Genomic DNA, 24,827 nt, shown 5'->3' on the forward strand with positions numbered 1-24,827 from the left:
GCTTCTAAAACGATGAGTTCAAAAATTAGAGCATCCGTGCATGAGATACTGAAATGCTAGCTGTTAAATTCTTCTCTGAGTAACATCTGTGTTTGTCTTTGTCAGCAGCCCACATTGATCATGCTTGTGGTGGCAACAGCAGGCCCATTCAGCATGTAGCAAGTGAGAAGAGACTGCAGTTTTTCAGGTTTAATAAAGGCACTGTAATGCAGGCCCTATCTTTAGATGGAACAAATGCATACACGCCCTTAGATATCTTCTCACTAGATAAATGCTTTGTGTGGTCTGTTTGTGGCAGCAGCCTCGCTGTCTGCATCCATATCTCTCAAATGCACACAATCTGGTAACTAATTTAGCACAAGGGCAGGCGTAATATTAGCATGAGGTGTTTGTAAGCAAGCCCAGACTAAAAATGCTTGACAGTGTTGGCACTGAGGGTTCTTTATGGCAATGAGGTGGTCACAGATACTCGAGAGACTCCAGTGCAGGTTTTGGTGTGGTGCTTTTCTTCCTGTTGAACACAATTCCTGAGTGCTTTCCAATTAATTATATTAACTCGCTCCTAGTGCACTAAGCTAGTGGCATTAAGACCTGCTCAGAACTAAACCAGGTCAGATAAGGTAACTGCTGGAGGAAAGAAAAAAAGAAAAAAAAAAAAAAAAAAGGGTGTAGGGAAGTTTTTGTCTCTTGAAGGGAAGGTGTTTCCAAAAAGTGTTCTGTTACAGAATAGGATTGTTTTTAAGTTTTCTACAGATATTATTCTACTTGACAAATTCTACCTGAGAAGTGCTTTGTAACTTCGTAGTTCTGTTTTGAGCATCATCACTTGGGATTTTTTCTAGGAGGCAAATTAAGAAAATGCAGAAGCTGTGTGACTGCTAGTCCCAGGTGTTGAGATTTGTACAAGGAAACTTTTGTATCTGGTGACAGTAGTAGAATAATACAAAATAACAGCTACTAATAAGTTTGCCACCTCCTCCAAGACTAGACAAGTATTTAATGGAGAAGATACTATGGACTCTTCCAACACAGAAGAGAGAAAAGTAAAGTTTCTGACACTGTAGCCTTAGGACCAGGAAAATGAGACCTAAGGCTTCTGTAAAGCTGAAAGCAGACTTACTAATTTTTTCAGCAATAATGTCTTTCTCTTTAGAAATATGGGCTTAATATCATCAGTGCTCAACAGCTGCTGTTTAAAAACTACACACAGAGGACAGCAGCTGAACCACTAGAGCTCTATAACTAAACAGGAATAAGCATGTCTGATGAGCATCTGAGAATGATAGCTGGAAGGCAAAATTCATGATAGCTGAACTAGTGAATATAAAGACACTCATGCATAATGTTTGCAAAGACCTACACTTGAGGTCATGATGAATAGATAGCTAGCACAGAAGCATACAAACTTTTGTCGAGACATGGGATGTGTTTTCAAACATGGCCTACAATTATATGCACCATTTCATATATATGACACTAATTGCTTACATCATTTCTGGCATGCTGGCCAGTTTACAGCAGCATTTACATGTGATTTGTCTTTGCATATATGCAAAATTTATCACTAATTTTCACACACAATCATCTGAAAAACAATAAGGACATGTATGTACAAGGGCTTACTCATCTATGGGCTGAGTCACTGCTGTCCCAAAATTATACATAACTATTAAAACCTGGGAAGGATATGTTTTGGTTATGAAATAAGTTATTGGACAAAATATTTAGGGTTGAAGAACCATTAAGTTTACATTATTTTTTCCTTTGTTGTGTATTCCTGATAGAGCATATCAGAGGAGTACATTGATCTAAAGCAGATTCTTCATTAACTAGGTATCAGTGATGCTTTGTACTACTCCATGTAGCTGATGAAGCATTGCATGCGGCATTCAGGGCTATAGCTGTGGCTTGGCATAAAAATATGACCTTGACATGTTCTGAGCTGCACAGTTAACTAGTCAATAGGAAATCACTACACACTGTACTCCTGTATAATCACAGGGACGTTATGTTCTCAAACACAGAGAAATAAAAGCTGAAGAGTAAAATAACTTTTCACTATTAGGATGTTCAAGTAAACTGCACATTTTCATTTTCTACTGAATAAAATACTATTTGTTGGGAAGTTGTGCATAAATTGAGATTATCAGCCAGTCTTCTCATGTGGTCAATGGAGTACATGCCATGATACGCTAGATATTTTAATAAAACTTGATTCTGGAAACGTGTAATGAGGCTGACAGGTCCTTTACCTTTGTGATATTACCTTTTTGGTGGTTCACAACTGTAAAAAGAGTAACTTCTGTGTTAAGAATCAGGCCCCGTACCTGTTGCAGTTCCGTGCATTACTTATGATAAACAATGACAACTCTGGAGTATTGCATTAACATTTCATTTCTGTTTTTCATGTGAAATGGTTGACATTGAAAAAAATTAAAATAGCTTGAAACAGTCTTTTTTTATAGACCCGGTTTTGAGATGCAAATACCGCAAATAGTTTTGAAATAGTATATGTTGAGTTTTTTAGTATGCCTCTTAAAATGATAGAGTAATAAATTGTAATGGAAATATGCAATAAGTGAAGTTCTTTACGCTACAGCATGTTTTATAGGTGAATTAATTTTAAATTTATAGCACTCAAAAGTTACAGTACGTAGGTCAAGAAAGTAACAACAAAGGGCTTTTAAAAATTTTCCCTCTATGTACATGCCCCCATTTAATTTGTGTTATTCCTATTGATTTGTAATCTCCCTTTCTAACTAGTAGATGACTCAAAAATAAAATCCTGAGATTAAATCTTTCTTCATTTGTTTCTTGTCTCCATCTTCAGAATTTTAGTGTGTATTTTGAACTTAGCTGGGCTGTTAGATGACATTTTGGAGTTTGTGACATAAATAGGTAGTATTTGTAGGTTTGGGTTTTTTTTGATGTTGTTTTAGGTGTTGCTCATCATTGCATGCTGTGCAGAACCATGCTGTGCTTTAGGTCTGGGCTTTTTCTTGGTAGATGTTGGCTCAAGAGGTTATCATGAGTTTAATCATCCCATGGCATTTGACTGCTGTCACCTGGGTGGGAACCATCGAATGTTAGTGATGATGTGGAAGATGTCACATTCACTTGTTCTGTGCTGTAAAAGTTAGAATTTGTAATCGTATCCAGAGATTTCCCTAAGCATTTGGAGAGTCTGTTTCTTTTCTCCAATATTATGCTATGTCTGTCTTCTGAATTAAAATATCAAGTACATTCTAATTGGCTATTCATGGTCCTGAATCCCAGTCTTTCAGATGATTCTAGTGCTGGTATGCTGTCTAGAGATTTATTATGCTGCTTATATGCATGTTTCCCTCTGAAAATGTTTATATATATTTTTATATGCTTACGGTTGCAGGGTGCATGCATGTAGCTCTTACCATATAGTTACCTACACTTCATTATTGCATTGAGTTGTTAAACACATACTGGTTTCATTTATACTTTTTAAGGAAAAATGAAATGAAATCTTGCTGTTACAAATCCATGGAATCATCTGGTAGAATCTGTTTATATTCCTACATAGTGATGTTCATGCTCTGTGCAGAGTAATACATAATTTTTCCTAGCTTCAGAAAGTCATGCAGTGCAAGAAGATGGATGTTTTGCAGATTTCTTAGTTAATAACTCATCCAAACTTATTGCTTTGCCTTTTATTCCACAATCTCGTTAAGAATTTGACTAGATATTAAACATCTGCATTTTTAAGCTTAACAAAAAAAATGTAAATAAAGAGGAAAGGAGCTCTAAAATTTAGTCGTGGTGCATTTACATGCTTGCTGACTTCAGCGTAGAAATCCAGCCTCTCCTATATTCTACAGGGAATTCAGATGGGACAGTGAGCTTGAAACTCCTGAAATTCTTTAAGGACCTCTGTGTAAAAAAAAAAAAAAAAAAAAAAAAATGTGGTATGTGTGCAATGGAGGATTCAGATATCTGAACAAGCAGGAATGTGTGCTAGTTCTAGAAAAGAAAATGCGTGCCATCTCCTAGTGGACGGTACTGTACCTCTGTTAATATTAGTGAAAGTGTTGACAAATATTTGTCTGTTTGTGTTGGCTACTCTGTTTTGAATTTTTTGTTTGTTTTTTAGCAAAAACCTTCCAGTGGTCTGTGTATTTGTTCTTTGGTTTCTCTCACAAGTATAACATCCGATATTCACAGTATTCATCAGTTACAGAAAGCAGTAGCAAAAAAAGTTATAAAAAAGCTGGGGCCGCTTCCCCCCACATAGTTTTAAAAGCTGGCACACAAGGAATTGTCCAGTTCTTAAATGTACAGACAGGTATTTGTTTTCCTTCTTAAAAATGAACAATCCTCTTGGTTTTTCTCTTACTGGAGCAGATAGCACAATACTTGTATGTGAAACAGAAGTACTAAATATACAGAATGAGCTGTGTTTGTACGTTGTTCCCACAAATACTTACATGCTGCATATGATGCCATCTTGTTCTCCCAAGGGCTTTGAGTTTTCCATCATCTATATTTTATGGCTTGTTACTTAACTCATTGCTAAATGTGTGCAGGGGGCAGGGTTCTGTTCTTACAGCCATCAGTAATGCTTCCTCATCTCAGGAAAGGGATACTGCTAACATTATTTTAATTTGAAATAGAGTTAAGTGTTTACAGTGTGGCATCTAAATGTATAATGAGCAGTTCCTATACCTAAGGCAGGAAGGAAAAAATAAGAGTCTGGATAAAACTGAGTGTATCAACAGAGTCTGGCCTTTGGAATTTATCAAAGGCAGAGAACATTAAATTTTAGCAAGCGATCCGAGCTCAGCCCTGAGCTCACCATCTTTTCACTGGTGCTGTGAGCTTCTTGGTATTGCGGGTACTTTGTGTGAAATAAAGGGGAGGGTCTGAGGAATTTTTTTTTTTGTCAGCTCTTCTAAAGACCCAGGCATCTTCAGCTACATCTGCTGTTGTCTTTTCCTATTACCATAAATACAACCTTTAATGCGCTTTATAAAGACAAAGCGAGGCAGAACCACGTAAGCCAGTAGCAAAGGGGGTTGTGTACAAGAGCCTTTAGGCAAAAATGTACTAATAAGAGTCTAAATAATATTTGGTATGATTTTCCTTTATTTCTTTGCGTAGGTTAAAAGCTTCATTTCTCAAGCTGGTAGTAGTTTGTCAGCAGAGGAGGCCTATAAACACATAAATAGCCCACGATATGTGTGATGTCTGCTTTTATAAGCCATTTGTTAGGCTGTGCCTTGTGCCAAATATTTAAGGGCATTAAAAGAAGTGATTAACTTTTTAAGACATAACACATTTATTGCTCTGGGAGGAAAACTGTCATGCCTTTCTGGATTCAGAGGTGCATTAACCTTTTTGATTTATTTCTAATGCCTTCTATTTTGCAATGAATGCAAACAGGTTTTTAATATGAACGTAATTTAATTTTTACCATAAGGAACAATCAGTAATGCAGTATCAAATGGTGACTGCCAGCTTCCTGGACTGTTGGTCTTTTTATTGAACTTGACAGCTAATTTACAAGCTTCTTCCCTCACCTCATGTAATGCTACAACTTTCAATATTCTGATGGCTGAATTCTCTGACTTCTGCTGAAAATGTTAAGACAGCATCACCAGGGTTCTTTAGCATAAGTGTACTGGGGGTCAAATATATGAATTGACTTGCATTTAGTGCAAATAGGGGGGGAAAAGAAAAGGAAAAATAATCTTGTCATTCCCACTGGGATTTTCTGCAAGTATGACCAATCAGGTATGTAGGGAAATCTGTCTTTATAGGTTCCCACCTAATAGGGCTGCCCCTTTGCAGGCACATACCAGACAAGAAGGCTTTGGATGCTTTTACTATATAAAGATATGTTCACGTCAAGGAGTTTGACATTTTTGTAAACTGAAATACTGTTTATTCTTAGAAAAGAAACAACATCTTGTGGCTAGATATGGAAAAAATACTTGGAATAGACATTTTTGGAATGAATTAAAGAAAAGAAATAGCGTGTATAAAATGCTTGACAAAGCAGAAAGTATAAAAATAACCGTGAACCCGCTCTGTTGCAAAACTGCAGAGTTAAAGCTGCTTTTCCAGTTCCTACACTAGCCAAAAAATTGTTTAGAGTTCTTTTAAGGTAAACGAACTGCGCTCAGTTAACTGGAAGAAGAAAATGTCTGCTTTCTAATATGTAAAATCAGTGCTGGAAATCTGTTACACAGGAGTTTGTTGAGATCTAGCAGATTTCTACAGCGTACGCTTGTCTTTTTTGTTTAGTTTGGGAATAATTCCATCCTTATACAGAAAAGCACGTGCTTATATCCCACAGAAGACCACAAAATTTGTAAGCATATATTAAGGACTTCAAATGAGAGCCCTGGCATTTTTAAATCAGAAAGGCAAGAAGCAGTCTGCTGCAGTTCTGCACTGTGGTAACACCAGTGTTATCACTTCAGGTACATGTAGCTGCATCAGAAAACTCAATTGCTTCACAGTGTGCGCAGCATATCTGTCTACCTGACACACCGTATCAAGGACTGTGATAGGAAATGCATCAACTCGGCTGTTAGAAGAAAAAATATATCAGAAGGCAGTAGTTTATCTTCACTTTGCTTTTTCTTAATTTCTGAAATTCCTTGCAGATTGTCTCATGTTAGAACACTAGTGCCATGTGGAACAGTTGTTCTTATTTCACGTTAAGCCTTTTTAATCTGGCTAAAACTGATAAATAGTTCTTTGGCTGCCAGTTCTTTACCACTTTGGGAGCAAAGTTCACCCTTGGCTGCCTCCTTCTGTGTGCCCATGCCGTGTATTGTGCCCAAACAATTGGCAGCCCCATGGGACAGTGAGGTGCCCGATGGAGGGTGGCTGAAGCCCAAGACAGTACTCTGTTGCTGTTGCTTTGGATGCAACCTCTGCACTGCGATATTACTGTAGTGTTGTAGCATTGTAACTTAACGCAGCAGCAGGGGGTCGCATTAGTACAAAGCCTTGAAGGTACAGTTTCTGCAATTGAGAACTTTTGGAAATCAAAGCTTATTTTGGGACCTTTGCATCCTTCAGATAAAGCTTATGAGTTGTACAGCAGCCTCACCTGATGAAGAGAAGAAAACTTTTTTCAGGCTTTTCTATAACCCAGCTGTCAAGTACATTTTTTGTTTACCTGTACTGTTAGGGGAAGGTGGATTTCCAGTGAACACAACAGTAGTCAGAGCACCAAGATCAACTGGGGCTCCTTCGAAGGGAAAGAATCTGACCAGGTACTGTGCTGCCTGAGCCACATGCAGTGTGGACGGGGCAAGAGCAGAGTTTTGCTACATTTCCCCTCAGTTTTCACCTCTCTTTAGCCAGTGCGTCAGAGAGCACTGCACTGCTTGGCTGATGCTTCTTTATGGAAAATGTCTGAGGAAGTTGATTGCATGTCATGAAACAAGAAATATGGAAATTGTTAAAATAGTTGTAAATTATTCTGTGTTGTTGTTGTCTGTTTTTTGTGTTTTGTGTGTTTGTTTTTTTTTGAGACAAAATCAGGTGGCACTGTAGAGTAGATATTGAGGATTTAATATGTATTTAATATGCATTCTGTAATTCAGTATTTAATCTGTGAAGGAGAGCAAATTATAAAATAAGGATGAACATCTCAACATGGTTACTGACCTTGCTCCTGGTGCCTTGTAGCCATGCTCAGCATTGACTTAGTTTCTTCTTTCTCTTACGAGAAAGTAAAAATACAAAATGTTCTCCCCTCTGCATTTTAAGACTTTATTCCTGAAATTGCGTGGGACTAGAACTTTCTAATACACCTTTCTCAAGTATGACCTGAACACTTCCTCTTAATACATGCAGCATGAAAAGATTTTAATGAAAGGGTTTAATGAATCTCATGAAACAATTGTTTACATACCAAAAATAATTTGCACATATGCAGGCCGGCAATGTTTTTGAATAGGACCCACAGTCATTTAATTAGACACGCATGGTGTTAGTAGGCATTTGTAGTACTCACAGGACCAGTCCAAGGACAAGGGATCCCTGCTGAAAATTTTCCATTAAAAAGATAATTGCGTAGCACAAGGCTTTCTAAGAGCCTGTCAATTTTTTTCTTATATATTTTTTTTAATTAGGTGTTGAGATCTAGATCTATAAAGACTGAAAATAGGAAAGAAAAAATGTTTCTTTCCTAGGTAGATGAACTAAGCGTGCTGTCAGTGACCGAGGAATTCTGAAAAATTCACAGCAGGGCTGTTTTGCTTATAGTTTCATGACTTCTTTTGTGTTCTGATGTTCCTGGTAGAATTCAATGTGTGGTATATGCTAGTTGTTTATTTTACACTTTGTATTACCATCTGACAGCCCTACATCTGGCTAGTTAATCATTACAATACCTAGTAGTGTGCTATCAGTGCCAGGAGGTTCCAAATCTTTTTTTCCTTAAGATGAGGTTTCTGGGAATCTTATTTCTCTGCCAGCACCCTATTGGGCTCAGCTGTGTGAAAATGCAATAAAATGTGAGCACGATCCTCTATGGCATTCCCCTTAACCAGAAAACATGGCTGTTTTGTGTATTAAGTGGAGCAAATGGGATCTATTTATGAAAGTAACTTTTAAAAAAAAAAAAAAAAAAAAAAGAGAGACAAATCATCAGTGATTGTGAAAGAAGTTGCTAAGTGGATTAAAAAGTTGTCATCGTTGGGAACATCAGTGTGACTGGTAACATGAGCAAGAGTTACTAAAATTGAATAAAGTGAAGTTTGCCCTTCAGGCATGATTGAAGAGCAACCAAATAGGTCGTTGCTGGGGTGCTTTTACCAGGAACATTATATAGGACATACAAGAAGTATAGAGAATTTCGGGAAAGTCAGAGGGACAGATTCAATATAAGGGATACAGGCTGCTTATGAGAAACTTGACTGTTGAAATGTTCTGTTATTCTGTCAGCATTGTGAAGAAAAATGTGCAAAGCTTTAGTTATGGAGGGTACAAGAGAGATAGAGTGCACAGGTGGAAATGTTCTCATTCAAAAGTTTATACTTTTAAAATATAAACAGTTATTTTTTATTTTTGGTATATAAAGTTACGTGAAAACTCTTTTGGATCCTTTCTGCTGAGTGGGTAGCATACTTACTGAAATAGTGGCTTTTATTAGTAGCTTAGGGATATGGTTTAGTGGGGACTGTTAGTGTTAGGTCAGAGGTTGGACTCGATGGTCTTGAGGTCTCTTCCAATCTTCCAACCTAGAAATTCTGTGACTCTGTGATTTATTATTTAATGGAGAAAACACCTCCAGCCTGAGGAGCAGCAGCAAAAGATCTCAAAGTACATTCAGCAGAACTGTAGGAAGGAGGCTGGACTTGCTTCTCAGTGAAGAAATAAGAGGCCCCCATGAGAGAGGCAAGGTACAGTCTGTTCCCCACAGTCTGCTGTTCCCCATAACGCTGCCTTTAAAGCTGGGGCATCAGAAAGATAGTCTCTGGACTAGACTAACTTCCTGCCACATGCACAGCCTTGCACACATATCAGTGTACATGTGCAAGTATGAGTTTGTGGTTGTCCAGGAGACCAACTCAGAAGACAGCAAAAGAAACGAGTAAAACTTTGGAGGATTGCTAATAGCCTCCTTAGGTATATTTGAGGTTGCACAATGTATATATTTTTTCTGAAATGCTATACATGCACAGGGGCTACTATTTCAAGATGTTTAATTAGCAAAATAGCCATATAACTGGATTTTAAAAGATGCCTATGCTTCTAGCTGCCATTCATATCGGTGTTCATGAGCTTTTGAAAATCCTAGATGGTATTTGAATAACTAGTGAGTCATAAGAGACAGATTAATATAGGTATGTATCATACTTCTCGGAATATAGTTCCTTGCAGTAGTTGACTATTTCACCAATTTCTTAGATAGCCAGGCACAGATGTAAAAATTGGGATGTCAGGAAAATTTGGGAAATTTCTTTTCTCTTACAAAAGAGAACTTCAGTCACAACAAAAGAATGTAAATGTAAAGGCAGAACATATGGCAGCAGTAGATCCTATAAAACAAACAAACAAACAAAAATGTAGTCAGGCATTGAGCAAAGTGATCACAGCTGGTGGGTAGAGGAAGTGTGGGTTAATGCATTTGACACTTCTGGTGAGAAAAAAGAAAATAAGAGTTAAACTACCTATTTCTGTCTTTACTCTTTTCAAGTGTATGTGATGACCTGTAATGCACTTATTCTTCCTTTAATATTAAGTGCTTTAGCATATTGGAAAAAATGTGATTAAAAGCAAGCTTAATGGTCTTTTTAAAAGCTAGACAAAATTAATTTCCTAATTAATGAGGGATTTAGATGTGTTTGCTGAAATGAAGAGAGAAGAACTTCAGGTCTGTGGTTTAGTCATATTTTGCCTTGTCTCAGGCCTTGCATCTGTACCAATTTTCTGGGATGTTTTCTTTTGGTGGTGGTGGGGTGTAGAAAGTGTGTCGTGGTGTTTTTTGTTTGTTTGTTTGCTTTCTTGCTTTGTTTGTTTGCTTGTTTTTGTTTGTTTGTTTGTTTTATACTTATGAATTGAAGAAATAGTCTGTCAAAAATCAAGGAAGTCCCTTTAATTACAAACGCCTAGTGAAAGTGTACAGTGAAAAGCTAGCTTTGACAGTTTTATATCCCTGGCTATCTGCCTTTGTGTGTTATTTGCACTGTGAGCTGTTTACATGATGTGTTAGCTTTGACAGCTAATAAATTAGCTATAGCTGTTGAACATGAGTCTCAAAAGCTATTTGTCAATGTGGGAGCATGCCTAATGCATTCATGTACCTTTATGAGGAGAATAGAAATTTGCCTGAGGTTACTCTGGTTTGGTACGTCTGTATGGCCTTTCTGTCGGAAGGCTGGAATCCTGAAACTCCTGTGATGCTCACATTGGTCACATAGGTTTGTACATGGTGGTAGAAGCAAGTAATTGTTTACTGGAAAAGACAGTCTGTAATTACAGATTTTGCTTCTTTTTGCTTCATGATTTTCATCCCTGTGCCTGTAGGGATTTCTGTTAGCTGGTTCAAAAACAGCTCTAAAAAATCACCATCTTACAGTAGACTTGGGATTGTGCCAAAAATGAGTTTGCTCCTATTAAGATTTTGTGTCAATGTGCTATAAACAGATCCCAGTACAGATTATTGTAAATGGAGCTTGGAAGTTGTATTCTAAAGCTAAGCTACAAAAAAAAAAAAGGCAATTCTCCCTTCTCTCTGCAATGTTCACTTTCACTGTACTAATTATATGCAGTGCAGTAGTTCTGGATGCACTCAAGGGAATGTCTAAACCCATTCATCTTCCCAAGCTTGTTTATTTCAGAATGCTATTTTCTTAGTGAGATTGTAAAGGTTATAAAGGTCCAATTTATGTTCCTTACTCTTCTCATGCAGTCCTTGCTTTCTATTAAGACAACAGCAACAAAACGATTTTAACACTGCAGTGTTTTCCCTGGCTATGTGAGCTATTGCTGTTAAACCCCAAAGCTCTGGTACTTGCTATGTTCAGATTGGACCATCACCCTATATTTCCTAAACACGGTGGTTGGATGCATGTTAAGCTGCAGGGCCAACCTAGCGTCTTTATTAGCATATTTAATTGCTAATCTCCCTAAACGTAATGATTTTAGGAGACTACTCAGAGAATGTCATTTAAGTTCACTTAAAGGCTGATGAAAAGAAAGTGTTTCAAAAAGTATTTCTCTGTATGTGAAGAAAGCATATTTATGAAAATAAAAATAAATTTAAAAAAAAAAACAAACACTGAGTATATATTAAAAAAAAAAACTAAGTATGAGTGTTTGTATGGTCTATCACCTCTGAAAATTGTAAATGTGCAAATCAATTAAATGGGGGTGGGAAAAGCAAAGAAATAACAGAGAGGAGGTAGAACAGATGAGATAGTTAAGGATTATATGACCATATTATCTGACTTTCTTAGAAGTAATGTGGTAGGTTAAAAAGATAAAATAATATCACTACAAGCAAACCGTTCTTGTCTGGAACTTCATTTGTCCTTTAATTCCATTTCCCCATTGCTATTTCTGTATTCCTCTGACATAACATTCATTTTGTTTTCATTTTTTTTTCTTGGTCAATCGATTTCTTCTCTTGCATTTCCCTGCTTTCTAATTAACCTGCTCATTAGACTTTTTTTAGCATTGTACACGTTAATATTCCTGTGAAAGTCAATGTACCTCTTCATAGTCATCAGATAAGTCAGGTGTCTTGCTCCATCAGGGTATCTAAATAAAGTGTATTGCCACTTCTGTTCCACCTTTTATCAATTATCTTAAAATTCTGATGAAGTTGTTAAGATAAATGTGCCATGCCACAACACAAATGAAGCTGAGAGCTTACTGTCTAGTTGGTGCTGTGCCTATTCTTACACAGTATGAAGAACACGGCATATAACTGGATAACTTCTTCATAGCCAAAAATGAATTCTTTACCTGTTTGATATTATTCTTAAGATGAAAGACCTTTTTGAAGTATAACTGCAATTATACACTTAAAGCAGAAGTGCTTACTGATAGTCATGTTGTGCATCTAAAATTTGGGTAAGTGGTAAAGGTATTTCACTTTTGTACTTCAACTGGTTTAGTTCTGAAAATTTAATAATCTTAAATTATTTTTGGACTTCATATCCTAAAAGGTGAAATAACAGTAGTAGCATATTTGACTAGAACCACAAAGAGAATCACATCAATGAGAATAAATTAGATCATGTGGTGCCTCTGGAGATCCCATAGTCCAGTCACCTGCATAGAGGATGGATAATCCTGAAATGAAACCACGTTGCACAAGACTTGGTGTGGCTGAGCTTTGACCAACCCTAAGGATGGAGGCTCTACAGCTGGGCCCACTCCAACGCTTGACTAATCTTGTGAAGCTCACTTTTCCAGGCACAGGATTCATAATCCCCTCTGTTGCAATCCATCTGTTACACCTTGTCCTTTCACTGACATTTCCAAGAAGAAATTTGGCTATTGTATTCTCTGCAGCTCTGTAAGTGGTTGAAGACAGAATGCCCTGGGCATTCTTTCCCAGGCTGAACATCCACAGCTCCCTCAGCCTTTCTGCATGTGTGCTGGGCTCCACAACCTGAGCCTGTTAGCTCAACCTCTGATGGGCTCACTTCATTTTTCCAGTATCTGTCTGGGGTGGTCAAAACTGGATGGAGTAGTGCAGGTGTGGCTTCACCAGGACATGAAATGAGGGAAGAGTGATCACTGCCCTTGACCTGGTAGCAATGCTCTTGCTAGTTTAGTGTAGCCCCTATGCAGTTAGCCTTCACTGCTCTCAAGGCATGCAGCTTCATGTCCACCATGACTCCCAGATCCTGTTTTTCAGTGCTGCTTCCCAGACTGAACATGCTACATGGAGCTGTTCCATCCCTGGTGCAGGACTTAGTGTTTGCTGAACTTCATGAGGCCAATTCCTCCAGTGTTTGGGGGTCCCTTTACTGTAACAGCTTCCCCCAGTCTGCTGGCCTCAATGAACTTGAAGTTGCATTTGTTACAATTGCCAAGGTGTCTAATGACCAATAAAAGATAGCTGCCTTTACTTACAATGAATATTTATTTTTGAATAAGAAGCCAAACTCATAAGAACAGTAACCTGGCTTTTTTGGCCAGAATTTAGAAAGTTCAATACAATTTCTGGCAAGCATTTTCTCCTGCTTTCTTGGAGAATATTTTGTTTCATAAATTTTACGAAGCAATAAAGGTCACAATGATTCTTTGTTCTGACTGGGAAGTAAGTTCAGGTACCCTGAAGTGCAGTCCAGTACCTAAAACAATATGGTTAATTTACTCTGATATCCTTTATATATGACTTGCTTAAAGACAGCCTTAGCAGTCTAAATTAATACAGCGAAGAGTTCATTAGTATATGCTCCACGCTGTCTCTTGTGGCCACTGAGAGTTAGTTCGTGTTTCCAAATTACCACTTTTTGTTCCCCTGGGAAGAATTTTCCTGGCTCCTCTTGCACACCTTTTAAAAAATCTCTTCAAAAGCAACACAGAGAAAATGACTCTCATAAAACCACTGTCAGCCTGCCCCTGATATTAAATATTTCCCATGTCTGTCTGCCTGGAAACAGCTCTGGGAGCTGTAAGGGTGAATGAAATGTGCAGTAGGGTAGCGCTACTCAGCCAGAGGGACTCCGTGGCTGCACTGACCTCTGAACGACTTGGTAACTGCATCCAGTGGAAGCTCAAAACAATGCATGTCTGTCCAGCTACACCCAGATTTGTTTCCTGCTGTCATACTTCAAGGAAATCTGCTGCGTGTGTGTGACAGTGGCTTGCAAAATGTTCTACAGCAGCCAAGCAGTAGCGTCTGAAAACAGCTTGACTTATCAGTGTTAATGCCCGTCCTCTTTCTGTATGAGTCATGCAAGCAAGACTGTGAGAAACGAAATAGTTGCTAAACAGTCTCAGCCGAGAGGTGTTTGAGGGTGGCTGTTCACTATAATTTAGCTTTATCGTCACCTACTGTAGTGTTCTTGGCAAACAAAGCAAATGGTTTGATAACCTTCTAGCCACTGTGGGGATGCATTGCAAACTCAGTCCCGTGGTGCTTAAGTTTTTATAAGAAAAGGTATCATTTTGGCAAAGGTAGGACTGCTTTTATGTGACTTTATATTTCATGCTTCTTAGAGTCCTCTAGTTTTGTAGGTGATGGGAGACTTTTTGAAAAAAACATTTGTACATGTTTAGTATCATATATAGTATGAAAACTTTCACAGGTAAGAGATTGAGATCATTGATACAGTGGGTTCTTAATCCTCCCATGCCTTGGGACAAAGCTTGAAAAAAACAGTGCTGTTTACTTACATATGTGTGATGTTTATATAAGGGGCTACAAGTTCAATCTTGATTATGTCAGCAAAATGTTTTTACTAGTGAAGTCCTCAAGACTGGGTCAGATTTATAGTTATGCTGCTAATAGCTAGCTCTTAAAAAGAGAGTGTTTGTATATTAGAAGTTAGAGGTGAAGTTCTTAAAATAAGTGGCTAAATTGAGGTTTACAGAGCACAGAACTTGACTGAGAAGAGGAATGCAGGAGTCTTGCCTGTCTGTTTCAAGTACCTACTTTTACAACAGCACTCACTGCATTCAGTTCAAAATGCCATCATTTGCTCTTTTAGAATATAATTCCTTAATTGTAGAATTATATGTTTTGAGGGAAAAAGGAGGAGGGGTAGGTTGCATTGTTTTGAGATAAAACAAACAAAAATGCTTTTCTTTTGCAGCATACGCTCTTTGTGTAGTGAAGTCAGGAAGGTTTTACACACACTTGCCAATATGGAAAGAGTACTTCTGGAATGGGAAAAGATTAAACCAGCAATACCAGTCTAAGAAATGTAAATGGATTTGATGATCATTAATAAGTACAATGTATTTCAACCTCGTAAGCTATACTAAAAACTGGATTTGAACATGGAGAGAAAAAAAAAAGATGACAAAACTGTGTTCTAATAGTGGTTGACAGTTTTTGATATAGTATTTTTGACACAGGTCTCTTGAATTTTATAATGAAGTGACACTTTGGATATTTTTGCATGAAAATGAACACTGAAGTTGTATTAAATCATCGAGGATGGTCTGGGTATGAGACTTTAAGACAAATGTCAGTCTATTATGAATGTATTTATCACAGACCAAAAATCATAAAGTATCTGAAACACCAAAACTCAAAAATTATTTTAGAGCCAGCAAACAGCCTGCATCCTAAGCTAGGGTAAAGGGGCACTGTTGACCTCAATTGAACTTCACTGGCTTATAACAAGGGAGGAAATAGCAGGAAGTATTTGCATTCTTCACTGTTTCTGAGACTGGAAGTTAGAAAAAAGAGGTGTGGCTAGGGGATGTACAGACAAAAATCTGTGAACCTTAATGAAAATGGTTTATTTGTAAGACTTTCTTATTACTAATATTATCCTAATAGGCTTTTATTAATACTAATAGGCTTTCGTTGATACTAAGTACTTACTTTTTACTCAACTCATTTAAGCAGTGATTGGTTGTCATATAAATGAGATTGTGACACTGCTCTTTTGCAAAACTTTTGAGGCCATCAAGTTTAAGCACTTTTTCCTTCCTATTTTACCTGAAAATGGAGGCCATGGTGCTGCATGCTTACACCAAGTGCAAGTTTTCACCTTGGAGGAATTTAGTATGCAACCTATAGTTCTGTATGCTCATGGAAACAAAGAGTTGTCATACATGACTGGCCAGTTTTGTCCAAATGCAAAACTTTAGGTTTGCCTGATAATCACTAGAAACAGAGTGTGTGATAGCTGGCTTTATTCCATAGTTACAGGTTGTTAGTCATTGGAATAGGTTGTCCAGGGAAGTGGTTGAGTCACCATCCCTGGAGGTCTTTAAAAGACCTTTAGATGTAGAGCTTAGTGATACGGTTTAGTGGAGGATTTGTTAGTGTTAGGTCAGAGGTTGGACTAGGTGATCTTGGAGGTCTTTTCCAACCTAGATGATTCTGTGATTCTGCGTGAATTGTGATGGAGGATATAACTGAGGTACACATTTTTGCCTTTCTTGATGATTAAGAGTAATCAGTATTTTCCAGCCAGCAGTGAGGCCTTGAGAGGCAGTTGGATGCTCAATATATAATCAGAGTGCCAAAGGCAAGAGCAGAAACGCATTCTTGGAAGCTGCAGCTCCAGTTCACTCAAGATTCAGAAGCATTTGCTTTTTTTTTGTTTGTTTTTTTTTTTTTTGTTTTGTTTTGTGTTTTTTTGTTTGTTTTTTTTTTTTTAGAAAATTCAATGTGTTTTGGATGGTGTGGCCCCAGTCAATAATTCATTGCTGATAAATTTGTAAGGCCTTATCTTCTACTCCTTGTTTATGCTGATGTCCCTCAGCTGAAATCAGTACGGAGCAATCTTGCAGTAGAGCATAGATCAAGCTTATAGCTGGCCTTTGACATCCACAGAGGGTTTATCAGTATCTAATACTGTGTCCAGTGATGGAGTGTTCTTTAATGTGACTTTTGAGAATTGCAGAATTTCTTATTGCGAGAATGAGTAAGAAATCCAAATGTCTTCAACTGGTGCTAAATAAATGCTATCATAAGCAAGAGGAAGGATTTGCTTGCATAAGGACTGTGTTTCATGAAAACAATTTATTGAACTTCACTTGGTGCCCTTAATAAGTTTATGGATTAATGGTGACTGGTTCACTTTCTGCAAGTTCAGCATGTACAATAAATTCACTAGAGCATTTAATGAAGCTGTCATTCTTGAGAATGCCTGCTTTTCGTTCTTGTAGGTTCTAGGTAGTCTTGGCTGATGTTGCCTTCATTTACGTAATACAAGGCAGAGAACCCCAAGTTCTCCAGATTCTCTGCTGTATCTTTTCAAGGGCAACATGTGTATTCTCTATGCATGATCCTTTTGCTGACAGTATATGAATCAATTCTTCAGTCTACCAAGGGAATCTGTCCTGCAATTGTATTCCACCTAGGGTCAAGAGAAGTTTAAAATACAAATGAGGGAGAAGCTTACTTCTCTATCCATCTGCCATACATATCTTACTTCATGTGAATGTTTATTTACAAATGCAAGTAAATTTAAAAAATTCATTTATAGAATTGAATGATTGAGAAATAGCAGAATTCTAAATAATGTTGCTACTAAATGCAAAGTCATAAAAAGCAGATATGGAACATACTGTATTTACCATATTTTCATATATGTAGCCCATAGATTTTTAAAAGATGTTTAACAATTTACTAATCTCTATAAGACCACAATTTGCAATATATTGGAAATTTTACCCAAAAGGTTTCCTTGCACCTGCCTTTTTCCTCAAGTCATCCTCCTTCCAGTCATCTCACTTTCACTTGAATTTAATATCCTATTGGATTCAGTAAATTTTTACTCTTAACACTCCTGGGAGTAAATGTGATCATTCGTCTCTACAGGTCTTTGCATTTCTCTTCTGTCTACAGAAAATTCAAAACTAAAGTTGCTGCACTGTGTTGTGAGGATCACTGGGCTGCTGCTTGAGTGCCTCTGTAATGTCAGTGCTGGGGAGCACTTCAGAAAGCTGCTGCGTGACACAGCATGCCTTCCTGTCGAAATACTTGTTTGTTTTTTTTATTTTTTTTCACATGGCTAGCCTGAAAGAAGGTGTCAAACTGTCATTATAGAGGCAGGCTACAGAATTGTGTTCAAAATTCCCTATTTACATCCAGCTGAGGGATGAAAGCAACAGAAGGGGTCATGGTCCTAGCCTACAGATGTGTTGTGCAGTTCACTGTTCTCTGTGTGTCATCTATTGACTGTTTTGTTTGTGATATGCAACTCTAATGCTGATATTTATTTTTTTTTTTTTTGCAGATAAGAATTTATGGTTTGTTTTAGGCAACTAAACTGATAAAAAAAAAAAAAAAAAAAAAAAAAAAAAAACAAAAAAACAACCAAACAAACAAACAAACCTAACATTCATTCACTACTTGTAACCTGGAAAAAGTACAAAAAAATTATTAATCTTTCTGAGTCTAATTTGTTGATAGTTGTCTAATTTGTTTACAGTTAAGTTTCCATTTTTCAAGCTATTTGAAATAGATCTACAAAGGAAAAAAATACTCTAACTCATGATGCCACTTAACAACCAATGTGTTAATTAAAATCATGGAATGTGATTTACTGTAATGACCAGTTGGACACTATGGTAGCTTGTACAGACTTGTGTGAAATATGTGTTAAAGTTGAGGCCTATTTCCTTGTCATGTGGGTGTGGGTTGGCATGCAGCTGAAATCACTGGTGCTCTAAGTAGTAGTGAAATTTAATGAGCAAGTAACAGGGGCTTTTAAAATGACACATTGCAGTGCACTGTATGGTAGGCGATTGTAGTTATAAACTATAATTAAGTGTGTGGGAACTGAGAACATCTGCTAAGGGAATGCTGCTTCTGTTGCCAATTTAAAAAAAATGCTGTAAAAGTAGTGTTAGAACATCATATGCAGCATATTAATTTGAGGACATCATTTTAATAATTGTTAAGTAAACCGAGGTGTAGTTTGTGAAGGAAAACATTCTGTGTTGCTCCCTTACATTATCTATCCTCCTTGTTATTCACACTGCACTCAGCGAGGTTAAATAGCTGGTATAATAGCAAGGCATGTAACTGATCTACACGTTTTCCTGAAACAGATACCATCTCGTGTGCTAGCACTCCATGAATTAGTTGAGTGACGCTTACAATGCAGAACAATGTAGCCCTGAATAGCACTTGTGGCAAGGTTAGAGCAACTGCTACTGCTGCAGGTACATCTGATAACCTTGAAGTCACGTTACATTGAAGACCAGTACTAAACCCACCAGAGTCAATAGAGGATTCCTGTTAGCTTCAGGGCTCTTGGGGATGTAGCCTTGGCAAAGTTTCACTAGCTTGTGTAGAAGGCAAAACAAGCAACAGTACCATGATACAATTGAAAGAAACTTGGTCTTAAGACTCAAAAATACGCAAACAGCTTGTTTGAAACTGCATTATTAAACCCTGTGAACTGGTTGGAGTAGACTGGTAGTACCAATTATTAATGAAGTAATTCAGCATATCCTGGTCAGAGACGTTTGGCAAGAAGTGGGGCCGGGTTTCTACAATGTAGTTATTTTGCTCACATTAAAAATTCTGGTGGCCTATAATTTAGCAAGTTTAGGATCTCATTGGCTGGAATACAGATGTAAACTTCAAGATGGCTTTGTTAGGAATGTGACTTTTACCTCCCTTTCAAAAAACTGTGTGCCTCTGAAAGATGTGCTTGCAGATGCTCAGTAGAGATTTAGTGAAGTCAGAATATCTGGAGATTTGTTTTCATTGCACATGAACAGAAAATTAGAACTGAGTATTGAATGCTTCTGAGTGCCAGGGGTAGTATAGGGAATGAGTGGGACTATTCATGTAACTGCAACTGCAGTGAATGCTAGAGCTAGCTGAAACTAAGGTGACAGTGTTTGCTGATCCTTAAGACCCCCCTATGGACCAGACTTGAAGGGGAAAAGCTGCCAGGCTTGAAGACCGAGGGAATGAGAGCACTAGACTGAGACAAATTGCTGCTGGCAGAGGAAGGGGGAGTTGGCTTTGAAGGGTGGTGATGGGAAAATTGGCATTTAAGCAAGTTCGTCACACAAAGGTAAGATTGGCTAGGAAGGAATGGCTGAGAATTTGAGCTGAAAGTTTATTGTAGTTGCCTAACTTTGTTAGCAAGCAAAAAGATGGAGGTTTGTCTCATGTTTATAGAGGAGTGATTCAGGTATCTGTGGGGATCACATAATGCAACTCCCGTGTTTCCTCTTCCTTATTTCAGGAGGAAAAAAGACACCTAGAAGGTGTTGCAGTGATCCCAAGAAAGGCTTGCATTACTGTTATGAAGTCTTAGGGTACGAAATGCCAGAATTAAAGCTGCTTCAGTTTATCCCCTCTCTATGGATACAGTTACTGCAATAGTTTTACATACTATTGTTTCTGCAAGCTGTGGCCTTGTCCACAGCACAAGCTGGATCTCATCATGGGATGCAATAGTTTTCTGATAAACTGGACCCGAAGTATCTTCAATTCATTTACCCAAAGTTACTGAAATTGTTTTCATCTTTAGTCTGTCTTTTGCTTCAGTGAGAATACTATAGTTTTCTGAGCCAAAATTGCTGTGGTGAAACACATAGCTGTTCCAATGATCAATGTTCAAGGCAAGCCTCAAGAAAAATTAACTTATAAATGAGGTTCAGGGCTCTGTGCTGATCTAATGGTTATTAAGTCAACCATTGCATAGCTTCTTACAAGAAGAACATCATTCTTTCTATACACAGGCAAATTATTTTTTTTTAAAGCAATCAGAAGTTTTATGTTACACTGTTACAATTCCTAAATTACAGCTTTTTAATTGTTACGTGTATGTGTAGATTGAAAGATACGGGCACATGTTTATATGTGCAAGCATGTTCTGCATACGTTTTTTCTCACTAGAAAATACTGAGGGTTATTCTTGGTTCAAAAAAAAAAAAGACTTACAAGTATTCCTTAGAGACAAGTCTTTTTGTTCTGCAGAATGTGTGTGGTCAGTGCAATTAAGTCCTCTTCGAGCTGAATGAAAATTCCATTTAAATATTCTGGAGGTTATTATGTCTTTGTCATGACTGATAGAATGATTTGTTATTCAACCTATTGTTATTTTAGAGTCAGAACTGAGAAGAGGCAATCTTGTGTTGATAAGGGATGATCTTGTCTCTGACCTTCACTGTCTGGAATGCTGAACCAATGCACTGAGTGGTTTCTTTCTCATTTAAGAGCAGTACGAATAGCAAGAGTGAGTGTCACATGGTAATGTTTTATTCTCCAACTGGAAAATCAGATACTAGAGTAATACATTCAGATAAGTTGCATATAAAAGCATGAACTGGGCAAGGCATAATAAAGTAGCATTATTAATGATAAAATATTTAACTAAATAATTTAGTATTTAACCCGTTAGTGTGTGTGTATATTTATATATATATAGTCCTGTTATTCAGAGAACTGAGAGGGGAAAAATGAATCATTTGATTAATGAAGCCAAATTTTATAAATATAAATTTGGCACTTACAGAAATGAATGTTACTTGCAGGCAGAAAATATGAACTTCATAAAGTATAATAGATAACAAATATTTGGTTTTGTGGATAACCATTTCTATGATAGAAACCTTATATTGTATAGCTATTACTTGGAACTGTAATAGTAATAATCTTGGGAAATACTAGTTTCAAAATTTTGTTTATACTTAATTTTTATTTCAGCGGTGTAGGTAGAGTTTTGTGGTTGTAGAATTTTGCAGTGAGTTTATTATCAATTATTTAATGCCTTCTCTTAGCAGCTGATTGGTTTTAGCAGCTACTATTTGTCCAGTGATCAAAGCAATGGGTAGGTATGCGTAATGAAACTTCAGATATTTCCTTTGTATTTGATGAACATTTAGGGGAAAAAAAAGTCTGTATTTTGCTGGTTTTCTTCTTTATTATTTTATTAACCATCACTGCAACTATCTGGAATTCATGTTTTCTGGCTAAGTAATCTCTTTAGCTAATCTTTTGAAATCTCGTAACAATGTTGTTTCCTATAGGAAACCCCATTGTCTATAAGATGTAGAGACAAATATAAATTAGCATCCTTTCCCAAGAATTTACACTCCAAAATGAAAAAGAAATAGATGAAGGTAAAAACAAAAATGGAGGGAATCAATGGTGATTCATGTTAGTGGAAGGCAGCCTCTATCCACTTGGGAACGGCTGCATCTTAGCAGAGACTGGGATCCCATCTTAGTATATCTGTGGAAACAGCGGAGTGGAGACAGTCCCTCTCTTAAAGTGACAAACACAGGGGCAAGAGCAAGCGAAGCTCACAAATGTGAAATGCATGATAGTGCCTTGTTACAGGGGATAATCTGCTATACCATATGGTACCTGGCCAAAAGGAGCCTTGGACCATGTAAGACTGCTTGACAAAATATCCCAGTTCTGTCCTTGAAATGTCCCTAAAAAGTTAAAATGACAGAAGAATGACTGGAATTCATAAAAATAAACTGGTCCAGTATTGATTTTTAATTTTATTTTTATTTTTTAGGTATACAAGTAGATTTCATTGGCATGTGAAATCGTATCTACTTTAGAGTGGCTGTAAGTTTAATAGTGCAACCATTTCATGAAGCCTCCTCCATAAACAGATCTCAACTTACATCAAATGGGAACATAAACATCCTTTGTTTTCTTGGTCTTTTGCTTAGGGGGTCACTGGACAGTTCTGAGAAGACAGGACCTTTTCCCATGAGTTGTTTTCAGCAACAGGTTTTGATAACTATCAGTTAAGGGACTGCCAGTCTCTCTTTTGCTGTATAGATAGATTCCATTTCCCTTTCAAAGCCTTTTTTTTTTCCAGGGTGCTCAGGTTTTCCAGGACACCTCAGTAACTCCTGCTTCATGATGAGAACCTGCTGTGATCCCTGAATTTCTCTAGAATGATAGAGCAGTCTACCTTTGGAATTAAAATTGCCAGTAGTGGGAATGTCTCCTAATAAAATGCATTGACAACTTAGTATAATTTCATGGTGCAATTACATGAAAGGCATGTGAGAAGAAATATTATGTTTTTCCTCCATATTCTTAAGTGTATTCCTAGTTATTTGTAGATTCATAATTGCATTTCAGTCTTTTGTTAGCCCCTCAGATACCAGGCAGTATCTTAGTCAGTTTTCTCCTGTGCTTGCTTGTTCTCTTTCCAGATGTTTCTGTCAAATACTGTAGTTTCTTTCCCAATTCAAAAATTATTTTCTTTCCTAGTGAAGACTGAGCATTTTGTATGCCTTTTCTCATAGTTTTGTTTGAGCTGTGAATTTTAATGTTATGCTGTTTCTGACTTGCTCTAGGATCAGTAAAGAATGAGTTAAATAGCAGACATCTTAAGTGTGCTGGTGGGCAACAAGGAATTGAGACAGAGAAAGATGAGCATCCAATCTTTAAAAATTAATCAAACTTCTAGAACTTTGGAAATTCAGTTAGCAGCTAATTGGTTAATTACCAATTGTTAATTGGTATTAACAATTCTTAATAATGTGAGTTTAAATAGTTACAATTGCACTTGTTGGTAGTTCTTTCTTTGTCTATTTATACTAGGAAGGGTTGTAGTTTTTTTGTTGTTGTTGTTTTATCCAAGCAAGTTGGACTTCATTAGGTATGAAAGCAGTCAGTGGTACAGTGCCTGTACTAGTGTTGTAAACAATAAAATCTTAGAATATCCCAAGTTGGAAGGGACCAATGAGGAGCATCAACTCCTGGCTCCACACAGGACCACCCAAAAATCAGACCCTGTGTCTGAGAGCATTGTCCAAACACTTCTTGAACTCCGTCAGGCTCAGTGCCTTGCCCACTGCCCTGGGGAGCCTGTCCCAGTGCCCAACCACCCTCTGGGTGCAGAACCTCTCCCTAACACCCATCCTGACCCTCCCCTGTCCCAGCTCCATGCTGTGCCCTCGGGTCCTGTCGCTGTCCCCAGAGAGCAGAGCTCAGCGCCTGCCCCTCCGCTCCCCTCCTGAGGGAGCTGCAGGCCGCCATGAGGCCTCCCCTCAGCCTGCTCTGCTCGGGGCTGAACAAACCAAGGCACCTCAGCTGCTCCTCACACATCTTGCCCTCTAGACCCTTCACCATGTTTGTAGCCCTCCTTTGGACGCTCTCTAACAGTTTTATGTCCTTATATTTTGGCACCCAAAACCAAACAGTACTCAAGGTGAGGCCAGCACAGAGTAGAGGACAGTCAGTTCCCTTGATCAGCTAGCAATGCAGTGCATAAACAGTAGAAGGTACGTTATTTGGTGTGTATTCTGTGGGGAAAGGAGGCAAAAATATTTTAAATGAAAAATGATGATAGTGCACCCTGGGAAAGTGGAAAATATTAGTATCAGCAAAACATACAAACAGAAGGTTGAAAAGCTGATCTGTTTTTCATGTGTTGTGCATGAGTTTTTCTGTGTTTTGGGAGCACACAGTATTGCTGCTGTTGAATATTTTTTTTTTGTGTAAACAGTTAAGTCTCTAATGGGACCACAGTTATGCTAAGGAGAGCTGAGACTCTTCAGAAGCAGCCAAACATAGTAAGAGTTAATGATACAAACAGCAGGGTATAAGGCAGTTGCTACAGCATGGAGGGAAGATACAAGTTTATAGCTTCTGAAGTACTTTGATGCATCTAAATGCTGAGTCATTTAGTCTGAACATTAACAGAAGCTGAAAGAAATCATTGTTCCAAAAGCCAGCTGTG

The 24,827-nt window shown here is 37.7% G+C and overlaps 1 protein-coding gene across 8 annotated transcripts in view; it reads left to right on the forward strand.

Annotated features, from left to right (window-relative positions):
• The window catches only part of SORBS2 (sorbin and SH3 domain containing 2), a 154,373-nt gene that overhangs the window by 39,942 nt on the left and 89,604 nt on the right, over positions 1-24,827 (forward strand). Inside the window, exon 1 of one of the 8 annotated variants that reach the window (XM_072037195.1) lies at positions 14,474-14,634. The exons of the other annotated variants lie outside the window; for them this stretch is intronic. The gene's annotated coding sequence lies outside the window, so the exon portion shown is untranslated. Of the gene's footprint in view, positions 1-14,473; positions 14,635-24,827 lie in introns of those variants that run through there. 8 annotated transcript variants of the gene reach the window in all.

This window comes from Anas platyrhynchos, chromosome 4 (assembly GCF_047663525.1).
Source record: "Anas platyrhynchos isolate ZD024472 breed Pekin duck chromosome 4, IASCAAS_PekinDuck_T2T, whole genome shotgun sequence".
NCBI lineage: Eukaryota > Metazoa > Chordata > Aves > Anseriformes > Anatidae > Anas > Anas platyrhynchos.